Here is a 9,540-nt window from a genome sequence, read left to right on the forward strand (position 1 = left end):
AGAGAGAGAGAGAGAGAGAGAGAGAGAGAGAGATGGGAAGAGGAGAGACCAAAGTTAGTGACAACGAGGGTGTGAGGAGAGAAAAAGTAAAGGGAAGAGAGAAAAAGTGAGAGAGCTTACGGTGAGAGAAAGAAGACACCAAAAATATTATGTTTCCTGCAACTACAGACGAAAATAGTATTTATAAGAGATGCAACGCATGAGAGAGAGATTGTTTTCCTAATTTTTTTTTTTTGTGGAAAACAACCTATAGAAAATAAGTCTTATTTTTATTAGGGTTTTCCGTTGACTAAAAATAATTTTCCGTTGACCAGTTTTTTTTTATACTACTAAACACTAGAAAATGTGGAAAACTATCTTTACAAAAGGATTTCGAGCGAAACAAATAGAGTCTAACGAATTCTTATTACATTACATTTTATCTTATCTAAATAAATCCTAAATAAATTTGTTAAGTTTTATTTATTATTTATTTATCAAATCTCTAATAATTTGGTAATTTATTTTCTATCAAATGTCTATTTTGATTTGTTATTTATTAATACTTGTAAATATCCCCACAACTCTCTCTCTCTCTCTCTCTCTCTCTCTCTCTCTCTCTCTCTCTCTCTCTCTCTCTCTCTCTCTCTCTCTCTCTCTCTCTCTCTCTCTCTCTCTCTCTCTCTCTCTCTCTCTCGTGCAACAGGAATTAATTCATAATTTTAAAATAAGACAATACATGCAACACGAAACTCCTAGGTCCTAGCTAGCCAATCTTCACTACCATAACTATGGTGTGGTGGGTAAGGCCAATGTAGTTTGGTAACAAATGTTGGATCTCCACGAGGGAATTTCATATTCAAATCCTTCCCTCTACTAAAAAGAAAAAGAAAAAAGAAAACCCTTAATATGGTGGGTGAGGTCACATTTATTTAATGAAATGAGAAATAATATCATCACAAGTTTTGTACCAAAATTCTAATATGGGAGATTGTAAATTATGGGGAAATTTATTTAAATTTATGTGAAAATGATAAGTGACCACTTATAATTTGTCACTTAGGGGTGACAGAAGTTCTGATCCTAAAAGAATTGGAACCTAATTAAACTTAACCTATGTGCCAAATTGCCACTTATCATTAGTCTACCGTTTAATGGACAAACGTCCTACTCACTTGAGAGAAAATCTCCAAATTTGAATTTCAACTATTTGACTGCTTGAGAGATAGAGGGAAATAAACTATGGTAAACCTAGGAGAGAGAAAATCAAATCAGTTGTTTTCTCTCAATTGAACTGCAACATTACCAAAGTTTTTGGTCTTGTTTCCAAACTACGCTTTTCGAGTCGTTGATTGTGTCATTCATGGTCTGCCTACCACTAGTTGAAAGAACCAGATGAGGAAGATGAACTTAAACAATGCTAATTAAGGGATTTAATGAATTCTCTTTTCAAAGACCCTAATACATTTTGTGATTTGGTAGATGTTTTATGCAACCAAGTTACTGACAAATTGAATTGTTTGGGATTCAAAAGTTAAAGAAATTATTTAATCTACTAACAGTGGACAAATTGGCGTATTACCCAATCATGTGCCTATTGTCTCAGCTTATTTTGAGAATACTCCTTACTTACCAATGGCTAACAATGGCTTGTATTCCCTATTATAAAAATAATAATGGCTTGTACAATTACTTGCTGCTTATCAGCAATGATATGGTTTATTGAGTAGTATGATTTATTTATTTATTTTTATATAAGATGTAAATTTTACTCTAATCTAATCTAAGTGTATATATATTCGGCTTTATATGGGTTTGATTAATAATTTATAATATTGGCTATAATAAACTGATTAATTATATTGATATTAGTTTATATAGTGGTTGATTAAATAAAGGTAAGAATTTGACACTAAACTTTAAAAATTAAATTGGTTAAAATAAAAATTTAGAAATGTAATATAAGTGTTGCTGTTCCAACGTTGATTACCGAACATTTTTCACAAAAGAATTGTATTAAAATCCCATTGGTTGACCTAGTAAAAGGATAAAGCAGTCATTTACAAACCACCAAATTAAACCTAGTCAGCTAAGTCAAAACGAAACTTAGCAAAATAATAGCACTAATCACCTCACTCATTCACTCACTTCAATTCACACTCTGAAACAAACTTATACCAATCGGATTCTTCATAATTAAAAGTCGGCGACAACTGTTGAGTCCTAACAATATTGAAATACATACACACATTAATAATTACAAACTCTACTTTTACTTATTTATCTTCCTCCTTCCTCTCCTTTTCTCTCTTTCCCTCTGAGAACTCTCTAAGCTTATCTCTATATCGTTCCAGGATTCCCTTTCTTCACAAGCAAGTTTTCAAAGCTAGCTCGTGGGGTACGTCGAAAAAGTTCGTGGTTCTTCCGCTACGTGATCAGTATCTCACAAAAAAATTTCAGGTATGAACTATGATACTCCTTTTTTTTCTTTTTTCTTTTCTTTTTTTGTAAAATTTTGAGATACCCAGATAGTTTTTTTGTTACTTTATACCTAAAGATCATCCATAGGAAAAGGATCCAGAAGTTTTTATTTTTTGCATGAGGTTTAGATTAGGGTTTTTGTCGCCGGCGACTCTCAGGTGAGTTTCCGGAGATAAAACCGATATGGATGGATTCCTTTTATTGTAAGGATTCTAATGAGACAAACCACGCGCGGTTTGGATTTGTGTGTGATGAGATATCACATGCTTTAGGTTCAGATTGCATGTGTTGAGTACGGATTTTGTAGTGTGATTTTCTCGTTGAAATTTGATCTTTTTGTTCTATTTTTTATTCTAAGTTATAGCATGTTTCAAAAGGATTGTATTGAAAGAGAGTTTTTGAGAAACAGAAATAATTTGAGAGAGATGTAGGCTTTGGAAGATCTGTGTGTGGCTAGGGTTCCGAGAAATATTCTGTGTTGCTGGAGTTGAAGATGACCCCAACTATGGCCACCCCTCACTCTCGTATTAGGCGCGTGTGAATAAGCATTTAAGGGTTCCTAGATAGTTAATAATATTTTTAATTAATTTTTGTAGGAGCATTTTAATTAATAAGTAAGGAGTAATTAAGTATTAATAATTAATGATATAAAAGATAATATGGGAGGTATACTCGCTAGTTGCACGTGCAACTCTCTCCTATACGCTTGGTTTGAGTTGAGAGCCAATGCAGCTTTGCGTTCAGTGCTTATGACTTTGTGATTTTGTTTGGTACATGTGTTTAAATACATGTTTTCAGTTTTTAAAGAATATTACACACATTTCTATATACTTTTTTACTCACACATATTTTCAAAAAAACTGAAAAATATAATTTTTCTATATTAATTTTCTATATTAATAAAAAAAAATATAAACAAATAGATTGTTTATTTGAAATTATTAATTTCAAATAATTTCAAATAATTTATTTGAAATTAATAAAAAAAAAAACAAATAGATTGTCGAAAGGAAAAGATATAAGTTTCGAGGGCTTATGTGGATTATTCTCAACCTTAAATTGTTTTTCTTTAATTTTTTTTGTTTCATTGCTCACTAGCTTTGAATTCCTTTCCTTTACTTCTCTCCTTGATATCAATGGTTTGAGTACTTGATTGTGTGTCCATTGTATACATCTTTGTGTACTTGGGATTTTCTTTTTATCCATAATGTTATGTTTCTCATAAAGAAAGGGTTGATATACGTATATATATTTTTTTAATGATTTTAAGGTTTGTTTGAATGATATAAATCATATAGTTATAATTTTTTTAAAAGAAAATATGAAATTACATTAAACTACCCCTTCACTTTGAAAACAATAGTTTTCTCTAAAACCAATATTGATTTTTTTTTTTTTTGGGATTTGGCTTGTGTCTAATATTTCTATCTTTTATACCCATTAAAATCATAATATGCAGCCAAAAGTAGATATGTGTCATAATCCTTATGAGATCTATGCACAAAAGTACTATATAGGTCTAATCTTTGCCCAATTTTTTTCACTAATTAATACATTATGTACAAAAGTGAGTTTTATTTTTATTTTTTATAATTTGATAGTTTGAAGAGAAATTTAAGCCCGGTACATTTTTAATTCATTGTAAATAATAATAATAATAATAATAATAATAATAATAATAATAATAATAAGGCCAATTGAAGTATAAATCTCTTAACATGCAAAAGATAGTTAATTCACCAATTAAGAAGAATGATTTGATACAACAAGTTGTGAAATACCTACAATAACACTAATATAAAAACAAAAACAAAAACAAAAAAAAGTTAGAATGACAATTAAAGATTCATGTAAATGACCTTGATTAATTTGTTAAGAATTCATAAGTAATCTCACATTGTTGAAAAAAAGTTTGATAGCTTAATTCGCATTTTTAGTGTTTTTAATAATGATATTCAAGATTCAATTTTCCATTTTGCCAACAATCGAATTAAAATTAAAAAAAAAACCTTAATTTATATTATTGTTGATTTTTTTTTTGTTTAAAGAAACCTTAAAATATTATTATTATTATTATTGTTTTTTTTTAAGTTACAATGAAAAAAGAAAATTTGAACACCAAATATTTCTATTAAAAAATATTAAAATATATAAATTAAGTTACAAGACTTTAAACTTTATTGTTTTTTAATTGTATTCTTTTTTTACCTTATCTTTTACGGGAGTTGTTGAATTCTTGATCATGCGTAATTTTCCTATTTTAAAGTATAAGCTGGAATAGAAATCACCATTTTTGTCCTTAAAATTACCATTATACTCTTGGAGAATTACATTGAAGTCCCAATATTATCCTTTACACTATCAGTAAAATTCCCAAATTCACTTCTCTTCCTCTCCTCTTTCCCTCTCACTCTGTTTTCAACCAATTGCACTGACAGCAATAATATCAGAATCCTTTGTGCCATTCCCAAATTTTTTCTTCTTCTTGAGCCCATGCAATAGAAATGGGAGAAGTAGAGAAGCATTTGAGAGAGAAAATTCCGTGTATGAAGGCTGCTTACATGGGCATTAGTTTTTTTTTTTATCTGACATTGGCATTAGTTTTACTATTAATAAAGCACCAAATTGTATTTTGATAATGACAAGGTGGAGGTGTAGGTATTGGCCAATGCTTCCTAATCCAAACTTGTAAGTTTTAAATCAAAGTTTCAGACTTTATTTATTTGTTTTTTGTGGAATTGCTGGTTTCTAATTTCTGGCTCTGTTTTTTTTAATGGGTTTTGTTTCTTTGGATTCCATGAATATTTTTAGTGAGACATTATTTATTTTAGTTAGTGAGAATTTCAATTATTCTAATTGTAGTGCACTCAAAATTTGGTGATATATCATCCCCTTCCCCTGAATATGTGTGTTTTTCAAAAAAAAAAAAAATTACTCAGTATTGTTGAGTCGTCCCACATCAGTAAGGTGTGATTTTGAGAAAGAGTTTATCACTTGCTCCACGACACTAACTACTGCACTAACTACCGCATGCAGTTTTAGTGTTGACGTGTGATTGCATTTCTTTATCTCATCCCTTCCCTATATATGTGTGTGTTTCTCAAAAAAAAAATTTGGTGATACATAAGGTCTATGAAGCATGGACATGCACACAAACACGACACAACACATAATGTGACACAAGACACGGCTATGTGTCAATTCTTAAAAAATTAGGACAAGACTCAGTGGGGATACCATAATTAAATAATGTGTATATATTATGTTTATTTATAACTTTTCAAAATAAATAATAACAAATATATCTCTAAAATTAAAGGAATTCTTTTTCAATATTTTTACTTCTGAGATAATGTCATATTGAGGATACGCATGCAAAAGTGTCCTTGTGTGTTGACACTGACACACCAAGGGGTTTGAAGTGTCTGTGCTTCTTAGGATTTAGTATGGAAATTATTATGGGACCATGGTTTGAGTTGATAGATCCTATCATGAAGATTATGAGTGTTTCCAAAATTAGGTGCAGTAAAAGTAACATTTTGTTGTGGGAAATGATTACAAGCCTAATGAAGTTTTGATCTCACAACATGTAAAAAATTTTCCAGTATTTAATTTTGTCAAATGTGGCAGAATATAGTTATCGTGTGCTAAGTATTTTAGAATTGTGTAGAGATATAGCAGTATCCTAAATTGAGTATAGTTAGTTTGCTGGCTCTTTAGGTGCAAAAGTCAAATTCTTCTTCATTAGCATAGAATACTAGCAAGGTACGACCTAGATAGGAGTAATCACCTCGAAATCATTGTAAATTAGGATATTGTGTGCATTGGCTGCAAGCACAATATTCTCATAGGTAGATTTGTGAGAAATAGTTACTGAGGACGAAAAATAGAAGTCGGAGACTAAAAAAACCCTATTGGGGTAAATCCCTTGTAGTTGCTGTTGAATGCCACTTGTGTTGAAACCCTCTACTGGTTTGATGTATGTTTTGTTAGATTTTTTTTTTCTAAACAAAAAATATAAAATACGATACTCAATTCAATCTAAGTGTGTCCAAACACAAAATAGAATATCTTTTATACAATCCAATCAAATTTAGTATTAGTTTTGATGAGTTGATTATCATAAATTTTTTGAAAAAATATCTCTGAATGATTAAAATGCCAATTGCTGCCACTGTAGCAGAGATTTGAGACTCAATCAGCATTCACCCTATTTAGAGGTTCACAAAGGGAGGCCTACCCTCTGAGATGCCCATTCTTTGTCAAAATAATAAAAATAGTAACTTTTTATTTTTCAGTTTCGTTTAGTTGAATAATAATCTCTCTGATATTGACAATGTCTAGTAATTTTTTTTCTTATTTTCAGCTTATGCTTGATGTGGCAAAACAGATATCCAAGACTGCAGCAAGGTTTTTGGTGGATAACTTCTCTCTTCTTTGTGATTTTAGATTGTTTTATTTCTTTGTTATTGTTCTTATTACTACTATTATAGATTTTATTATTTTATAACTGAAACTAATATTTATTAGTTTTTTTCTCGTTGTTCTTTGACTTCTATTATTCTCACATAAGTTTCTCTCCAAAACAGCTTATTCTTCTTCTCTGATATTTTGCAACAATTTTTTTTTTGGTAATTTGTAACACTTGGATGGCTTGTGGTTCTTAGGGTTTTAGGTTTAACAAAGAATGTCTTTAGAAGATAATTACCTGGGTAAAGCAAAAGTTATTGAATCTGACAATGCAATGGAAGAAGATGTTCAGTCACAGATCTCCTGGTTTCCAGCGACCCCTGCAAAGCTGCAGAATGTCTTTGTTAGAAGGCAATTGCTAAACAGTTCCCGGGCTTCTAGTGCGGTGTCTTTGAGTTCTTCCTTGGATGAAAACAAGGGTGTGTGTGATGTGAATGTGGCATTGACTACAAAGGGTGAGGAACATAATTCTAATGGTATGGAACGCACAGATTTTGGTTTTTTGGGAATGATAGACTTGAACAAAAGTGCTTGTGACTGTGAAGAAGTAATGGAGAATACAAGTGAATGTGCTGGTGGAGCAGCTAAAGGCTTAGACTTTTTGCACTCTAGAGAGTCTAACAAAGATCCTGATGCTTGGGATGTACCGTTGGCTAATATCCTCTCTACGGACATCTTGAGTTTACTAAATGTAGCTCCAGCCTCTCAGTCATCTGAACATGCAGTAATGGAGCCTGTAATTGAGTCGATATCCAATAGTTTTGTTCTTGTTTCACAATCTGATAGTGAAAGACAAGCAGAAGCAGAAGAGCCTGCCACCCACACTTCTTCGCATGTTGAGCATGACCTCTCGCCTGGCTTAAGTGATTGGAACAATTCTAACAGCCCAGAAACTCATGTTCTTCAATGTAAGTTATAAATTTTCCGTTGGATTTTATGAGTATCAGCATCACAGTTACTGTTTTTTAATTCTTGTTTGTGTCTGTGCTTGCAAGAATGAGGTCATCATTCACTGGAAAAAAAAATCAAAGAATTTTTTTTTTTTCTAATCTGTGACTGGTAGATTTTATTAGTATATAATTGATGAAAATTTTTTACGTTTTAGTGGAGTAAAGCCCTTGTAGCTAAATTTGGCATCGTTGATCAAAATAGAAAGTGAATGGTACCATTAGCCCTAGGTTGTTGCTTGACACTGATTTTAAGTCAGTATCAAGATAAGGGCTGATGTAGTGTCAAATGGCTCTATCTTTTTTCATTTAACTGACACTATGAGATTTGATAAAAAGTAAATATTAGACATATATGATATTGTATTTCTGAATGCAGATGACTCTCAGCCCATCAATGGCTCGAATTCCACTTTTTCATATCAATCAGAGAAACAGAATGTGAATGAAAGTCTGCAAAATGGCATAGACTCGAACAAAAGGCCACGACAGAGACCCAAAAAAAAGAAATATTGGCCCAAAGTGGTATGTGAAGGCAAACCCAAAAGGACTCCTAAACCTAAGATGCCAGAACCTACAACTCCAAAGTGCACTTCTTCGGAGACAATTATGTCGAAGAAGAGGAAATATGTAAGGAAAAACAGCCTCAAAAACTCAGTTACTCCCTCTGATGTGATGATTAATACCTCTGAAGATGTGGTTGGAGAAGGGACTCCAAAGCCTATGACACCAGAACCTGCAACTCCAAAGCGTGCTATGGTTACTACCTCTGTAGATGTGGTTGCAAAAAAGGACAAACCCAAAAGGACTCCAAAACTCAAGGCTCCAAAGCCTGAAACTCCAGAACATGCTTCTTCTGAGAAAACAGTGCTGAAGAGGAGGAAATATGTGAGGAAAAGCAAGGCTAGTAATTTGGTTGTCACCTCAGATAAGGTCATTGGAGAGAAAAATTATTCTGTCATTAAGACATGCAAGCGGGCTTTGAGTTTTGACTTAGAGAATCAGTCCCAAGATGATAGCGCCATGGCAAGAGCCACTTCCCATCTTCAACCTCAAAATTCATGCAGATTGAGTTCAAGTTTTGATTTGGAAAACCACTTGGAAGAAGAAAACATTTCTCTACTTTCTTCTCAACATAAACTCCAAAACTATAGTGGCAAAATTGAGAGTGCTGCTCCTGTTCATGAAAACAGGAATCATAGAGAATTAGTTACCGCTGAAGCAGAGAAGGCAGTGTTAGAATGTTGTAACCAAGGAACAAATCATACTGGTTGTCAACACAATGGCATGTATGTTTACAAAAGGAAATTCCGAGTAAATAAATGTTATATCAATAGCAGAAAACTAGGTCCGGTGTTTCCTAAGATGTGGAAGAAAAGAAGGACCCGGCAGGGACAAAGAAGGAAGATATACAGTGATTTTTGGTCAGAAATCCCAGCCAAATTCATTATTCAAATGCAATCCATGACAGCCATGACTGATACAAGTTTCAACACTAAAGATACATTGTGCCAACCCAAAGTAAAGACGACAAAAAGGAGGTCCAACACACGCTTTTGTAGGCATAGCTTTGATGACTTAATTATACGTCAATATAAAATTGTAACAAAAAAGAGATCTAAGGGGCTTACTCAAAGAAGGAGGAACCTTTCTAACTTGTCTG

Source organism: Castanea sativa, chromosome 3 (assembly GCF_040712315.1).
Source record: "Castanea sativa cultivar Marrone di Chiusa Pesio chromosome 3, ASM4071231v1".
Taxonomy (NCBI): domain Eukaryota; kingdom Viridiplantae; phylum Streptophyta; class Magnoliopsida; order Fagales; family Fagaceae; genus Castanea; species Castanea sativa.